Consider the following 17,400-nt stretch of genomic DNA (forward strand, 5'->3'; position numbering starts at 1 on the left):
TAAGATTATATAACAAAGATGAAAATAAAGTCATTCAGATATTTCAGTAAACCAGTCATTGGCTACATCCCATGATCTGGGTAGAATGATAAGGATGTAAAGTAGACTGGATTTAGAAGAAAGAAATCAGAGGTGTGAAGTGCAGATGTCCTTCCCAAAGAATTTGGTTGTGAATAAGAAAAGTGAGAAAACAGTATTTGGAGGGAAATTAGGATAACAGAAGGTTTGGAGAGGAGAGGAGAGATTTTAAAACACATACATAGAGAAAGAAATAAGAGGAAAGAAATGTAGATGAGGACTGGGAAAGTTGGGAGGGCTGTGTACTGGTAAGATTTTAGGTTCAAGGTACTGAAATATGTGTTCTGGGACATTTGAGTGGGCATATGCATAAGAGAATAGAAGAAAGAATTCTTTCATCTCTATCTAGAAAAGCATGATACTTGTGCCCTCCTGCATCTGAAGAAGAGACTTCAAGTTCAATACTAAGATGATAGGTATGTATATTACATATTTTTTTCTTTTTATCGGATCACCTTTAAGTTTCTCTTCTTACCAGTTTTTCCCTTCTAATAATTCCCTTTCAGACAATGTACTTTGATAAAGAGAATTACCATCTTTGGATGACCTTTTTCTTCCTGAGATTCTACTGCCTTGTTCATTGCTGAATTAGTAGATAACATGTGTTCTTTCTATATGAATCACACACACACACACACACACACACACACACACACACATACACACTACATTCTCAAATCATTGAACAGACTATGAGAAAATCCACCAAGGATTAATCATTTTTATGAAGAATGTTGTCAAAATACACTTCATTTTTGGGCCTGTGGCTCACAAATTTAGAAAGTGGAATAATCTTCAAGATTGCTTTTTAATATAAATGAAATAATGATACCAATCTCAATATTATTCTGTACTCTTTTCTTTCCAAAGCTGAAGTTTGTGGATTCCCACTTCTCAACATGACAGATAATTTCACAGACATAAAAATTTCCCATACACAACATTCCATCTCTAGATTCTGAGCTTTGGTACTGTCTGTTCCTTATTCTTGGAATACATTTCCCTCTCTTGTAATCTCTAATGTATGGGAGTGTTATTAGTATATATTACTTATATAAAATTTTAAGGGAGAACATTGATTTTAACTCCAGACAACATCTAACTTCAGTTTCTGGTTTCAGAATTTACTGGGTTTTTTTTTCATTTGCAAATGAAACTAATAAAATTTATACTAGTACATGAGTGATGATAAGTTAATACATTAAAATATGCTTCTCTAGGGTAGGGGTTTGTTTGCTTGTTTTTGCTTTGGTTATTACCTTTATTTATATACCTGGTACTTATCCCAAACCTGGATGTCCTTTATATTTCTAAGTGCTTAATAAATACTTGTTGACTATAAATTTCCAAATACAATGCAGAAAACGTTGTAAACCTACATCTATATCAGTCATTTCAGTAAGTCATATCTGATTGTTTTGATCATATTTGGGCTTTTCTTGGTAAAAATATTGAGTGCTTTGCCCTTTGCTTCTCCAGTTCATTTTACAGATGAGTAAATGAGGCAAACAGGGTCAAATGACTTGTCCAAGGTCACACAGGTAATACCATATTTCTCCATGTATAAAATGCACCTTAATTGTGGGGCCTAAAATTTGAAAAGAAATTTTACATAAAGTTACTGAACTCAAGTTTTATCCATCATGAAATTCAAGGACTTTCTGCTCATAGCTTTCAGGCATCTTTTGGGCAAATCTAGTGAGTGGACACATGCTTAGTCCATTCTGTTTCATGAACTTAAAGCACCAATTGTATCCTCCTTTGAAATCAGTAACTTCTTTTTCTTCAGCAATTCTTCTAGCCTCCTGATGAACTATCTTTATGAACACAGGAATTTCAACTGTCCTTTGCTCTTCAATTTGCTCTCTAACTTGGGCCATTTTGCTTACTTGCCTCTTCATGGCCTTGTTCTGCCCAGGTGTGTTCAGTAGGGTTTCTTCTTCCCACAACCAGTCTCAGATTTTTTTCTCAGTTGGAGGAGAACCAACCTAACATTTCTGCAGCATGATTTCCATTCACTTTTGCAAACTGGATCACTTTGAACTTGAATTCAGCACTGTATGAAAATCTTTTCTGAGCCATTTCTGGGCAGAATGTGGCAAAACATAACTTAATATACCGATAACAAATAGGAAACAATGAGCACAAAACCAACAAGCTCAAAAAAATGGGAAATGCAAGTAAAAAAAAACTACAACCACTATATAAGACACTCCCAGTTTTTAGACCCCAAATTTTCAAAAAAGTTTGCATCTCATTCATGGGGAATTATAGTAAGTGACTGAGGCCAAATTTGAACTCATGAAGATGTCTTCCTGATTCCAAGTCCAGTGGAAGAGGGGGAGGGGGGTGGAAGAAGGCAGGGAGGAAGAGGGAGAAAGAGGAGGAGGAGAGGAGGAGAAAAAGAAGAAGAAGAAGAAGAAGAAGAAGAAGAAGAAGAAGAAGAAGAAAAGGAAGAGGAAGAAGGAAGAAAAAGAAAGAAAGAAAAAGAGGAGGAGAAGTAGGAGGAAGAAGAATTAAATAATTCTGACAGACTATAAATTCATTGAGAGTAGGGATTGTTTCTCTTTTTTAATTTTCATCTCTATCTCCAGGTCCAAAGGATAGTTCATGGCAAAAAGTAGGAATTTTTTTAAAAAAATAAGTTTTGATTGATTCATTGATAATGCATAGTCACTGGTACTTTACCTTGCCAGTGTCATGAACCTGTTTGGAAATCTGGGTAAGTATATAGACTCATTCTCAGAATAATGATTTTAAATTAATAAAAGCATAGCATTATAAGGGAAATCAATTATATTGAGATATGTGTATCAATTTGTTTAAATGATGATGTACTCCAGATTCAGAATTCCTACACTTAATGAAAAGAGCAAGCTGTCCAAATGGACTTACTAAGGTTTGTCTTTATGATTAAAATTTAACTAAATGTAAAAAATAATTTTCTTACGACAATTAAGCAAGCAAAAAAAATGCATCTAGTATTAGAGTCTGAATTAATAAACTACTGTCACTAGACAGACAACAACTGAGCAATTCCTAAACAAAGATAGAAGATAATTGCCATATTTGAGAAATGGATCCAACCAGGCTATGTAGCAGCTGAATCCTATCTCAAATAGAAGTACAAGAGGACCAAAAAAAAGGACACTATCATTTTGCTTCCTTTAGTTTTCACTTTAGCCCTACAGTGAAGAATCAGTTTTCTCGGTTTGAAAAGATATGGGTTATTGGCAATCTAATATACATGAGGACACACAGTCATGTGACCTCATTGGTACCTTTTTATGTTCCACTTTTATAAATATTCCATTCTTCATTACTCATATAAAATCCCTCTTTATAGAGAGGAGAAGAAAGTGTAAGGTGGGGGGAGGGAGAGGAAAGGTGAAGAGGAGAGGAGTGGCAAAAGAGGGGAGGCAGAGTAGGGGAGGCAGAGCAGGGGAGGCAGAGGGAAGAGGAATTCAATATGTCAACTGTCATACTATGATAACGACATACCATGTCGTCTACTTATTTCATAAAGTGAAAATCAGCTTACATTCACCTGGAGACAAAGCCATTTTATAAAAAATAACAAATGTTGATAATAATCAACAAGTAAACAAGATTTAAGTCATTCAAACCAATCTAATCTGCCTAGTTTGAAGGTAATCCATTTGAGTGTATGCTTCTTGAGGGCACGAGTTGTTTTCTTTTTTTTGTTTTTTGCTATTATTTGGATCCCCAGCACTTACCCAATCCTTAGCACATAATAAGTTGACTATAGACTATAGACCTGGAAGTGCTTTGCAAGACAGTGGAAAAGGAGAAAATGGAGAGGGTGATAAATTCAATTTATGCTAGTTTAGCAGCCATATCAGTCCAGACTGGTCACTCTTTAAATCGGTTACTATGGCATGCTGCAGCAACTAATGGCTATATTCATTTCAATGTAGTTATATAGCAGTATTCTTCCCTTGCAATTTATCACTGGCCTGAGTTCCTTTGACCTCAAGTTTACAAGGAACTGGGGTATTCATCTATTCATCTACCTACCTGGTTTCTGCTTCACATAAAAATTCAATTCTATTTTCCAACTCAGGAAACTATACTTTCTAAAAATGGATCATAATATGTATATATATATATATATATATATATATATATATATATATATATATATATATATACATATATAGTTCATTAGATTTAGACCTAGTAAGGATCAGAAAGATCATCTTATCTTAATCTACCACTTTTACAAATTATTTGATGATACAGATTTGCTATGAAGGACAGAACTCATGTCTTAACCATCTTTCTGTAATTATAAATATAAAACCCCTCTCTATAAAGAGAATAAAGTGTGAAGGAGAAGGAGGAGAAAGAGAGAGGGAGGAGAGAGAAAAGACAGTGAAAGAGAGAGAAGAAAAATGTTTTATAGTCAATAATAATGACCACAGAATAAAATTTTACATTAAATAGACAATAAATGGTTATTAAATGAATGATTTTGTTTGCTTTAAAGATAAGAATTTTACATTAAATTTGTTGGGTAGGGGGGTTTCCAAATAATCAGAATTACTTATAAGTATTAACTATATATTCCAAATTCATCGGTAGAGGTAGCTTTTGCAGTAATAAAATCAGAGATTCAACTTCCCCCTCCACTTGCTCAAATGCCATCAATTGTTTTGGAATATGTATATCTGTGTAAACATTTATATATGTAAATATATAGGTGTGTTTATGTATTTATACACACATTAGTGTATATGTATCTCTCTATATATTTGAGCATATATGAATATGTACATTTATAATTTATAAGATGTAAGATAATATTTGTGTGACAAGTTTAATATAAGATATATGCTATATCTTTTATATAAATGGAATGTAAATATAGCTGCCTATTTCATTTATACATATAAATACAAATGTATTTGTTTTTTGTCTAGATCAAATATTTCATGGTTATAAAAATAATCCCCTATCAATGAACACCAGCAATGCATGATTTATATCTACTTACACACTATTATAATTTTTTGTGAATACCTAGATATATATTTTTCAAGTACATTATTATTTCCCTCATGGCAGCAGATTAAATGGTTCTCAAATCTGTGTATTCATGCATGAATATGTATGTATGTATGTATGTATGTATGTATGTATGTATGTATGTATTTGTAATCCCAGACCATAGTTTTATAGATAAGGAAAATTCTAAATGTGAAAGCTCATTTCAGTGATGCCAATTGGTAGGTTTCTCCTTTACTTAGAATCTTAGAGATTTGCCTCAAGTACTGAATATGGAGTAGTGAGTAAAACTAAACACAAAGTCATAAAGACCTGAATTCCAATACTATCTTTGCCACCTAATGAAAACTTTCAGGGACCAGTAAACTTTGCAATCCTGTAAATTGTAGAGTAAACGCACCATTATTCATTGATAGAGGGATTCTTTCACTGATAGCTCCCTATATTCATTAAATCAAATGTCACATATGATATAAAAAATGTGGATATGTATGTATGTATGTATGTATGTATGTATGTATGTATAGTCTATATTATACATGTTTGTTTGGAAACATTGCTTTAAACCAATATGTTGTGCTTAAGGTAAGATATTAATGATTAATCCTAATACTTCCCTGTGAATTATTCTCTACCAAATGCTGTTCTGGGCACTAAATATCTGTGTTTGTGTGCATGCATTTGTGTATGCATGTATCTACAAACACATAAATACACACATATGTGCAGCTGTTCATATGTACATACAAAAACATGGAGAGGATCGCAAAAGATAAAATAGATAATTTTGTCTCTATAAAACTCATTTTCTTTTTAAAACCACACCCAATAAAAGATTAAAAGGGAATATTAACTAGAGAGGGAAAAAAACCTTTACAATAACTTCCTCTAATTTTAAACAGTTTCATTTCCAAAGTATATAAGAAACTGATTCGAATTTGTTAATATCAGTCAGTTATATGAATGGTTTAAGGGTATGAACAGACACTTGTCAAGAAATATATCATCTATAGCCTATTTGAAAATGCTTCAAATCCCTAATAATGAAGGAAATGCAAATTAAAACAATCTTTCACCACCCTATTGGCAATGACCACACACACAAACAAGCACACACACACACACACACACACACACACACACACACACACACACACAAGCCTAGACATAGGAAATGACAAAATTTGAGGGGATTTATGAAAAACAGGCATAATCATTCTGGAAAGCAAAGGAATTATATAAAGAATAGTGTTACTAAACAACATACCTGTAGGCTATGGATGTGCTGGAACCCACTCTAGCTGGCTTTCAAAGAAGCATTGTAAAATTTTCTGTGTGAGGATTTACACTCAGAAATCAGTAGAAGAGTTGTTGATTATCTAGATTTAAAAAGTTAATTATGCATATTAAACTTTAGCTTAGAATTTTGAAATTTGCCAAAAATATTCCTAGGAGTTTCTATTCTGGGATCTCTTTCTGGAGCTGACTGATGGATTCTTTCTAGGACTATTTTGTCTTCTTCTTCTAGGATATTAGGGCAGTTTTCCATGATAACTTTCTCAAAGATATTGATCAGGTTATTTTTTTGATCAAGGCTTTTGGGTAGAACAATAATTCATAAATTATCTCTCCTGAATCTATTTTCCAGGTCCAACTTGTTTTCCTAAGAAGCACTTTACATTTTATCCTATTTTTTCAGTCTTTTGGTTTTTTCATGCAATCTTGGTTTCTTGTAGTCATAAGTTTCCATTTGTCCAATTCTTACTTTTAGGGTTTTATTTTCTTAAATTAGCTTCTGTGTTTCCTTTTCCAGTTGGTTAATTTTTACTTTTTAATGAGCTGTATTCTTTTGCCAGTTGGTCATTTTTACTTTAAAAGGAGTTGATTTCTTCAGTCAATTTTTCATTGCATTTCTCTTTCATGGCTCTCATTTCTTTTCTACATTTTTCTTCTTCTTCCTCTCTTCTTTGGTTTTTTAAAATCCATTTTTGGCTCTTCCAGGGGGTCATTTTTGGATTTGAGTCCAATTAACAATCTTCTTTGAGGCTTCACATGTAAGCTTTCCCCTTCTCTTTTTTCTGCTTTCCTCTTCTGAGATGACATTTTTATTGTACGTATCAAAATAGTAGCTTTCTATTCCTACTTCTCTATTAGACATTTTGTTCTTCTTGATATTTACAGGAAATATAGTCCATCCCAAGCTTTGTACTGGGTTTGAGACCTGTTCCCTGGCTTATAGCTTGCCAAAGTGTTGCCTATGCATTCCAGTTGTTGCTTATATAGAGGTTTATTCCCCGTGTTGGGGTGACCCTAATCAGTGCCCACCTGTTGCACCAGCTTTCCCAGGGCTCAAACTGTGTCTTCTGATCTGAGGCTGGGACCCTCACTGCTTACCTGCCACAAGCTAGTTTATTGTGCCAGGACCTTAGTTGCACTGTTACTTCCTCTGACTTTCCTGCACTCCTGCCTATGCTGGGCTATGCATCCCTTCAACCCAGAAAAGCAAGACCTTTAATGAAGTTCCTCTATGCTATTTTGAGTTGAGAACTTGTTTCATTCTTTTTGGTGGATTCTGTAATTTTAAGGTCTGTGTAGAGGCTTTATTTAAAATTATTTCAGGAAAAGCTCCAGGAACTTCCTAGTTTAGTTTAAACTACCATCTTGACTCCTTCTTGTAAGATTCTGACCAATACATATTAAACTTAAAAGTGATGTGCATGCACTTTTTCCAGAGGATCTATTATTCATTCACCTTTTTACCTCTCCCTTGTCCCAGCTATACCATTGCTAGTTTTTTTTTAAATACAAAAGAGGTTTTTAGAAATAGGAAAATATCCTATGTATACAAAAATATTTATAGTAGTTTATTGTGGTTGCAAAAAACCTGGAAACTAAAGAGATTCCCATCAAATGGAGAACAGCTAAATAAAGCCATGGTATATTAATGTTATATAATGTATTTGTAATATTTCATTATAATATGAAATAAAAATGATGATTTCAAAGAAATATTGAAAGACAAAAAATGATGCAAAATAAAATAAGAAGAATATGATAAACAATTAATAATATCTATTAAAATGAACAATTTGTGGGACTTTTATAAACTGATTATGAATGAAATGAGTAGAGGCAGGAAAATAATTTCTCTAATAACCATCATACTGTAAAGAAATCACAAAAATTATTATCAATGAAATGACCATGCATGATTCTAGATGACATATAATAGAACATGTTATACATCTCCCAACAGAGAGCAAACAGATTTAGGATGCTGAGTAACATATGTTTTCATATCATTTATATAGTTTTTCTGTATTTATTCTGTTTTCTTTTTGGCTTCTTAAAAATGGGGATTTTTCCTTAAAATTTGAAGGTTGCTGTTTTGTTTTTTTTGAGGTAAATCAGTACTGGACTTTTACTAGTGTGCATAAACTGTATGTTTCAAAACAATTGTTCATATTCATTGTTTGCTGTTTTTGGAAAATCCCCATCTTTAAAAAATAAGCAAACAAAATAACTACATAAATTCTGTACATTTTTATAACACATTCAATGAAAAAAATTGTTTTACTTAACTATGCATATTTGTTACAAGAAATTTGCTTCACTTTTCTTTCTTTTGCCCCCAATGTGGTAAGACACATGAAAGAAAGAAAATGAATTTCTTCTGATTACACAAATAGAGGTGGGATGCTACAAATTTGTAGACACTTTCATATAAGGTAATTATTTTCTTTCGCCTTCATCATCATACTTTGTTATAGGAAAGATCGGACATAGTAGGGATACCCTGGAAATATTTATAAAGTAGAAATAAAACATAAAAAATTAAAGACACTGTGTTCTCCCCCACAACATTGTTGAATCCCTGTTATATTCTTCAGCTTGAAAAGGCTACAAGCCAAGACCAAAATGGAGGGAGTGTAGCCTTTTTTTGTATGATTGTCTTTTTGTAGATGAGTGTGCACTCAATGCAACCTTTGAAACTGAGATACAGCAAAGAAAGTATGGATAAATTCTCCTCTGCTTCTGCTAATTTAGGTCTAACAATTAATGCCAAAAAACACATGCCAGCATCATAACATCTATAATTAGTTACAACAAATGGAGAAGTTTTGAATATTGTGGATAAGTTCACTTATCTTGCCAGTATTCTTTCCAGGTATATACATAATGAGATTGATACATGCATTTCCAGAACTAGTTCAGTGTTTGGGAGGCACCAAAGGAAAAGTTTGGGAGTCTCCAAGAGGAGAGATGTTAGACTGAAGGAATACAGAGAATTGTGCTGACCTCATGGTCATATGCTCAAGAAACCTGGCCAGTTTTCTAGCATCATGCCAAGAAACTGAATCACTTCCATTTAAACTCTTTTGGGATGATTCTGAAGATCACCAGACAGGGGAAGATACCAGACACTCAGGTCCTTACTCAAACGAACCTGCAAAACATCCAAATTCTGCTACAGAGAGTGCATCTGCAATGAGCTAGCCACATTGTTTGAATGCCAAAACTATGTTTGCCAAAGACTTTTATAAAAAACTCACCTAGGATAAATGTTCACAGGGGAGTTAGAAAAAGCAGTACAAGGACACGTTCATAGTATCTCTTAAGAATTTTAGAATTGGAGGGAGGTGGACCCAAGATAGCAGAGTAAAGACAGGGATTCCCCTGAGCTCCCCCAAACCACTCCAAACACCTTCAAATAATAACTCTAAACAAATTCAAGAGTGGCAGAACCCACAAAAAAACTGAGCGAAACAATATTCTAATACAAGACAACTTGAAAGATTAGTGGGAAGGGTCTACTGCACAGGGTGAAAGAGGAGGACAGAGCACACAAATCCCACCAGCTCCAATCATCCAAGGACAGACTGTGAGTGAGCGGGTCAGTGGCAGCAATGGCAGTTTCCAGACTTTTCAGCCCAAAGATATCAAGGGCAATATGGAAAATCATCAGAAAAGTCTGCCACCCTGGGATTAGAGTTGCTCAGAGTCCAACTCAGGCCTCAGCAATGCAGACCCATTCCAGCAGATTCTTCCCAGGAAACCAGAAGCAGGCCTCAGGAACCACTGAATCAACAGTAGCAGCTGCTTCCTGAGCTCTCAGCCTACTACAGTGAGGGGTCAGAAGGAGATTGCAGGAGTCCCATTAATATCCCTGAGACAGGACTCTGTTGTTTTTCGCTTACTCAGATCTGGGTCTCAGTCTGGGGCCTCAGACCTTTAAAGGGGAGCAGAAGCACAACAGAGCTTGCTGCCATAGCAAAGTGGGGACCCTCCTCACTGTTCCAGGGCAAAAAGTGCTTGTGGTCACCAAGAGACTAGATTAAGGACAGAATAGTTATAACCTCTCATAAACTCTTGGAAGTAAAGTTCCCTGGAAGTAAATCTGAAAATAGCTGCAAAAAAACTTCAAAAGTTTAGGATGGGGGCGGCTAGGTGGTGCAGTGGATAAAGCACCAGCCCTGGAGTCAGGAGTACCTGGGTTCAAATCTGGTCTCAGACACTTAATAATTACCTAGCTGTGTAGCCTCAGGCAAGCCACTTAACCCCAATTGCCTTGAAAAAACCTAAAAAATAAAGTTTAGGATAGTGTGCCCTCCACCTGGGAAGCAGAATCCCATATTAACAAAAGGGAAATAAGCTACCAACAGAAGAAAAAACATCTAACTATAGCCAATTACTATAGTCCCTATGGGAGATCAAAATACATACTCCAAAGAGGATAACAAAGTCAAAGCCTCTTCATTCAAAGCCTATAAGAAAATTATGAATTGACTCAGGCTATGGAAGAGCTCAAAAAGAATTTTGAAAATCAAGTAAATGAGGTAGAGGAAAATTTTGAAAGAAAAATGAGAGGGTGGGCAAAGCCAAGACTGAGTGAAGACAGACAAACCACTCTAAATACCTTTAAATAATTATGCTAAACAAATTCTAGAGTGGCAGAACCAACAGAAAGATGAAGTTAAACACCCAGCCCAAGACAACTAGGATGATCCATGGGAAAGGTCTGTAACACTGAGGTTAGAGGGAACTGGCTCCAGCCATCCAGGAACAGGCCATGGGTCTCTGGGGGTACCTGTGTCCATGATCGTTCAGCTGATTTCCAAACCTCTCAGCCCAGGATTTTCCAAGGGCAATTGGGAAACTCAAAAGGAAAACTGCTGCACCAGAGAGAGAGGAACCCCGTACAGGTCTCAGTGCAGACTCCACCCCAAAGAACCAGGGGCAGGCCTGGGGAGCCACCAACAACTGCTTCCAGAGTACTTAGCCCAGAGTTGTCAAGGGAGTTAGGGGATATTTCAAAGATCTCTTTACTATCTATGAGGCAGGACTCTGTTGCTTCACCCATACTCAGTTTTGAATCCAAGTCTGAGGTCCTAGTCTCAAGAAAAGAAGCAAAAGTACAATGGAGCTTACTGCCTGCAGTGGAACAGGGGCTCCCCTTAGAGTTCCAGGCAGAGGGGAATGCTTGAGGGTCATCCATAGTCCAGAGCACAAGCCAGAATGCATTAAAAAAACTCTCAAAAGCTTGGTATAGTGGTATCATCCACCCTGGAAGTAGAGACCCACCTTAACAAAGAGTTGGGGAAATGAACAAACAATAGAAGGGAAAAAAAATCTAACCATAGACAATTTCTTTGGTCCTCTGGAGGATCAAAATATACACTGAGAAGATAACAAAGTCAAAGCTTCTGAATCTGAATCCAAGAAAAATATGAATTATTTCACAGTATGGAAGAACTCAAAAAAGATTTGGAAAATCAAGAAAGGGTGGTAGAGGAAAAATTGGGAAGATAAATGAGAACAATGCAAGACAATAATGAAAACCAATTCAGCAACTTGATAAAAGAAATGTAAAAAAAAAAAATTCTTAGGAAAATGTCCTCTTAAAAACCAATTTGGATCAAATGAAAAAAAAACAGTCCAAAAGACCAATGAGGAAAAGAATGATTTAATAAGCAGAACTGGCAGATGGAGAAGATAGAAAGCTCTCTGAAGAAGATAATTCCTTAAAAAGTACACTGGAGCTAAGGGAAGTTGATGACAAAACAAAACCAAAAGAATAAAATCTAGAAGATATGAAATATTTCATTGGAAAAGCAACTGATCTAGACAATAGATCCAGAATAAATAATTTAAAAATTATTGGACTATCTGAAGACCATGAAATGCCCCCCAAAGAGTCTAGACATCATTTTTCAAGAAATTATAAGGAAAACTGTCCTGATAATCCAGAAACAGAGGGTAAAATAGAAATTGAAAGAATCCACTGATCACCTTCTGACTGAAAATAAATTTTCAGGGAAAAATGGACATTCATTGAAATAGAGGACTTTCAAACTTCCCTGATGAAGGGAACAGAACTGAACAGAAAATTTAATCTTCAAATATGAGATGCAAATGAAGCATAAAAAAGGTTAAGCAGAGGGGTAGCTAGGTGGTGCAGTAGATAGAGCACCAGCCCTGGAGTCAGAAAGATCTGAGTTCAAATATGACCTCAGTTACTTAATACTTACATAGCTGTGTGATCTTGGGCATAACACTTAACCCCATTGCCTTGCCAAAAGAGAGAGAAAGAGAGAGAGAGAGAGAGAGAGAGAGAGAGAGAGAGAGAGAGAGAGAGGTAAACAGGAAAGACTAATCATAAAATACTTAATGATGTTGAACTTACATTCCTGCATGGGAAAATGATAATGACAACTCAAATGAACATTCTCATTTATCAGTGCATTTAAAAGGAATATATATAAACAAGGCACAGGTGGGAGTTGATTGAAGGGATAATTTATTAAAATGTTGTAGATAATGAGGAGAGATTATACTGGGAGAGGGAAAAGAAAAGGTAGAATGGGATAAGTTATTTCATATAAAAGAGGCAAGAAAAAGCTTTTCCAAGAGAGTGGAAGAGGCAGAGAATGCAGGGGGAGTGAGTGAGCCTTACTCTCATCAGAATTGGCTCACAGGGAATAACAAACACACTCAATTGAGTAGATAAAATCTATATTACCCTAGAGGAAAGTAGGATGAAAGAAATATGAGAAAGGGGATGAGTGGTAAGTGATAGAAGGGAAGGAAGATTGTGAGAGGGATAGTCAGATGCAAAACACTTGAGAAGGGAATGTTTGAAAGAAGAGAGAGAATAGAATAGGCATGCGAGAAACAGGATGGTGGGAAATAGAGTTAGCAATAGCAACTGTGGGAAAAAAAATTTCTCTGATAAAGACCTCCTCAAACATAGAGAACTGAGTCAAATTTACAAAAACATAAGAACCAGTCCCCAATTGATAAAAGATCAAAAGAAGTGAACAATTTTCAGATGAGCATATCAATGCTATCTATTTAAATCATTTTTTAAAAAAGGCCTTACCCACAATTGACAGGAGAAATGTGGCTTGAAACAATACCTATTGGACTGGCTAATAGGAAAAAAAGAGAAAATGACAAATGTTGGAAGGAATATACATATACATATATATATATATATATATATATATATATATATATGAAAAATGAAACATTCATTCATTGTTGGATGAGTTATGAAAGAATTCAACAGTTCTGGAGAGCAATTTGGAACTATACCCAAAAGGCTATAAAATCACAACTACCCTTTGACTAGCAATGTCACTATCTGGTCTATATTCCAGAAGTGATGAAAATAGGAAGGAAAAAGAACCTCTTTTAAAAGGATATTTATGGCAAGGAACTGGAGATTGAGGGGATACCTGTCAGTTGGGGAATGACTGAAAAATATGGAAATGTTTAAGATGAAATGCTTTTCTGTTTTAAGAAATGAGGGAAAAGATGCTCTCAGTAAAACACTTGCATGAGCAGATGTAATGGTCAGTGTGTAATAGTAATATACCAAGTAACAGCAATGTTGCAGAATGATCAGCTGTAAAAAAAACAACTTCTCTTTTGTCAGCAATTCTGTGACCCAAGAGAACACTGAAGGACTCATGATAAAAAATATTATTCATCCCTAAGACAAAAGTGACATTGTTTGAATACAATTTGAAGTGTGCTTTCTTTACTTTTTTCTTGAGGTTTTGTTTTGTTGGGGGAGGTTATGTTTACTTTTACAACATGACTATTGTAATTTTTTCATGACTACACATTTTTAACCTATATCAAATAACTTACTTTCTCAATGAGTCTGTGGTGTGAGGAAGGAAGAGAATTTGGGACACAAGGTTTTAAAAGTGAATGTTGAAACTTATTTTTGTATATAATTAGGGGAAAATAAATTAAAATACAAAAAAAGGGAATTTTGGAATTTATTATGCAACATAGGAGAAAAAGACAGAAGACTGTCCAACATGACATTCCCTCATCAGAGAGGATGTTGTGCTCTGTGAGCAAGGACGAATTGAAGCCATTTAGAGTAATAATTCCTGGTGTTCACATGGACTATTTGTGCCTGATCTGTGGTAAAGCATTATGAGTTTTTTTTTGGTCAGTTCAGCAACAGTCAGAGACATTGCAAAACTCTAACGTAAGGGATGTCATTTTCCCCCTCTTCAAGAATGAAGGGCAGCAACCAACCAAGTTGAATCCATGGACCAGTACTGAGAGGACCTCAATTAGGTTAAAGACTAAAACTTTTTTGATTGGTATTTGTATTGGAAAAATAATTGAGAAGATAGTTTTCCTTGTCATTGTCCTGAATTCTATTTGAAAATCTAGGATAAATTATTCCAATGCTATAATCTCAAAAATAATTTCAAAAAGTTGCAATTTATATGACATGACAATGTCAAAACATTATGACACATAGAGTAGAATTATCTATTTTTATACCTATGTACTATATATAAAATTCTCCCCAGATGATCCCTGAAGATTCACTTAAGAGTATTTCCTGAGGATTCCAGGTTCCATTGAATCTCTTTGCTACCATTTCCTTAGGATTCCTTTTCAAATCTTCTGTTATTGAACCATGAACTTCCCTGACTGTTTGTATAAACACAGATCAGTCCCTCCTTGGAAAGAGCCCTGATTCAAGGCTGACATCATTTTGTTCTGTATCAGCATTTTTTGTCATAAATGATCCCAAGAAACTATATGACCAACTGCAGGAGTTGGTTCCTTTAAGAGTCTCCTTGTCACCTCTCATGAATACAAAAATAGTTACTGAAGACAGAGTATTCCAGAATTCTGGAAAAATTATCTTTCCTATCTGCCTTAATGGGGAAATTTCTTTGAATTTAGTGAAACTAACTAGACTCACATGATAATGCCCTTATCAATCTCTTTTATCTAATAACATATATTGTCTCCAAATATACTATTATGTTTACATAATTACCTCTATCTAATTATAAATTGGATAATGTTTAGCATATTAATACTGACCTAAAATTTTATATAAAAAGAAACTCTTGTATCATCTTTGTTGAAGATGCCTTCGGGCTCAGTATCTACACCAGCTGGAGGAAATAAATAGCATCTTGCTTCAGCCTTTATTGACTTATTACTGCTATTATCTGATCTAAAATTGAATAATTTAAATTGGTGAGTACTGAACCTCTTAAGTCTCTTAAAATTCTACTACAGAATGCAGCTAGATTCATGAATTAATAGAATTTATTGGCTGAGGGTAGTGCTTTTATAGTCATGACAAGAACAATTTCCTATTGGCTTTGTTGCCATCATAGCCTGGGTTTGTTGGGCTCTAGATGTGGCTTCAGTGAAGTGGAATACAAATATTAGAAGGGGAGTGGACAGCTAGGACATCTTGGACAGCCAGAATGTTAAAAAAAGTTCACCTGCAACTGATCAGTCTGGGATTTCTGGGCAGCATCAGTCCTTGCCAACACAAAAGGCAGAGTTTTGAGGAGAAACAGGTGCAAAAATACAGACCAAAGCATAGAATAACCAAAGAGACCCTGCAGGGTGATTTATTTCTAATTCCATATTTTTATATTGGCTACTAGGTGATACAATGGGTAGCATTAGATTTGACTTCAAACACTACCTGATGTGATGCTGAGTAAGTCACTAAACCTCTGTCTACCTTAGTTTCTTCAAATATAAAATAAGGATAATAATAGTATCTTTCTCCCAGGGTTGTGAGAATCAAATGAAAAATTATTTTAAAAGATTTAGCATAATATTGGGTATGTACACAACAAAGATTTTAATAATAATAATAATAATAATAATAATAATAATAATGTTTTTCTTCATTTCCAAAGAAGACCACGACTTCAGGGAAGTGATGCCATGACAAGCACATGTATTGAATTTGAGTGAGGAGATGCTGTGCTAAGTCACCAGCCTCACTTTCTCCTCCAGAGTCATCTGGGTCTAGTGACCAGATATAAATCACAATGATTGAAGACTGCCCTGGTTGCGAGGCAATCAGGGTTAAGGGACTTGCTCAAAGTCACACAACTAGTGGGGTTTTTTGCACAATATCAATAAATCCAAAATTAGTAGAAAAGCAGGAAACTGAGGAAAACCTTATAATAATCTTTATAGTTTCTCTGAACAAAGGCCTGGTTTCCCAAATGTATAGAGAATTGAGTCAAATTTATAGGAATACAAGTCATAAGTCAAAACATGAATAGACAATTTTGATGTGTCATGTGAAAAAATGTGAAAAAATTTTAAATCACTAATAATTAGAAAAAAATGCATATTAAAACAACTCTGAAGTACTAACTCATACCCTTGAGATTTGCTAATACAACAAAAAAGAAAAATCACAAATACTAGAGAAGTATACTAAAGCACTGTTGGTAGAGCTGTGAAACAGTCCAAACTTTTTGGAGAATAATTTATAACTGTGCCCAAAGATTATAAAATTGTCTTTATTCTTTGATTCATCAATATATTTATTCATAATAGAATCACTAAATTTATACCCCAAAGAGTTAAAATCAAAAAGAAAATATTTTGTGGTAGCAAAGAACTGGAAATTGGATGCCTATCAACTAGGGAATGTCTGAACAAATTTTGGTATATGAAATTGACAGAAAACTATTGAGTTATTAGAAATGATGAAAGAGATGGTTTCAGAAGATCTCGGAGGACATATGAAATGATGCAAAGCAAAATGAGCAGAATTAAAAGATCAACATACACAGAAGAGGAATAATGTAAAGATAGTCACTATAAAAGACATTAATTCTAATCTGACTGATGATACCTCAAAATTTCAAAGGATTCATGATTAAAAAAAAGATATCCATCTCCAAATAGAGAATGTATGGATTCAGAATGACGACTGAAGCATTTTCCCTTTTATTTTTCTTGATTTTTCTTTTTTTGGGGGGA

Source organism: Macrotis lagotis, chromosome X (genome assembly GCF_037893015.1).
Source record: "Macrotis lagotis isolate mMagLag1 chromosome X, bilby.v1.9.chrom.fasta, whole genome shotgun sequence".
NCBI classification, from domain to species: domain Eukaryota; kingdom Metazoa; phylum Chordata; class Mammalia; order Peramelemorphia; family Peramelidae; genus Macrotis; species Macrotis lagotis.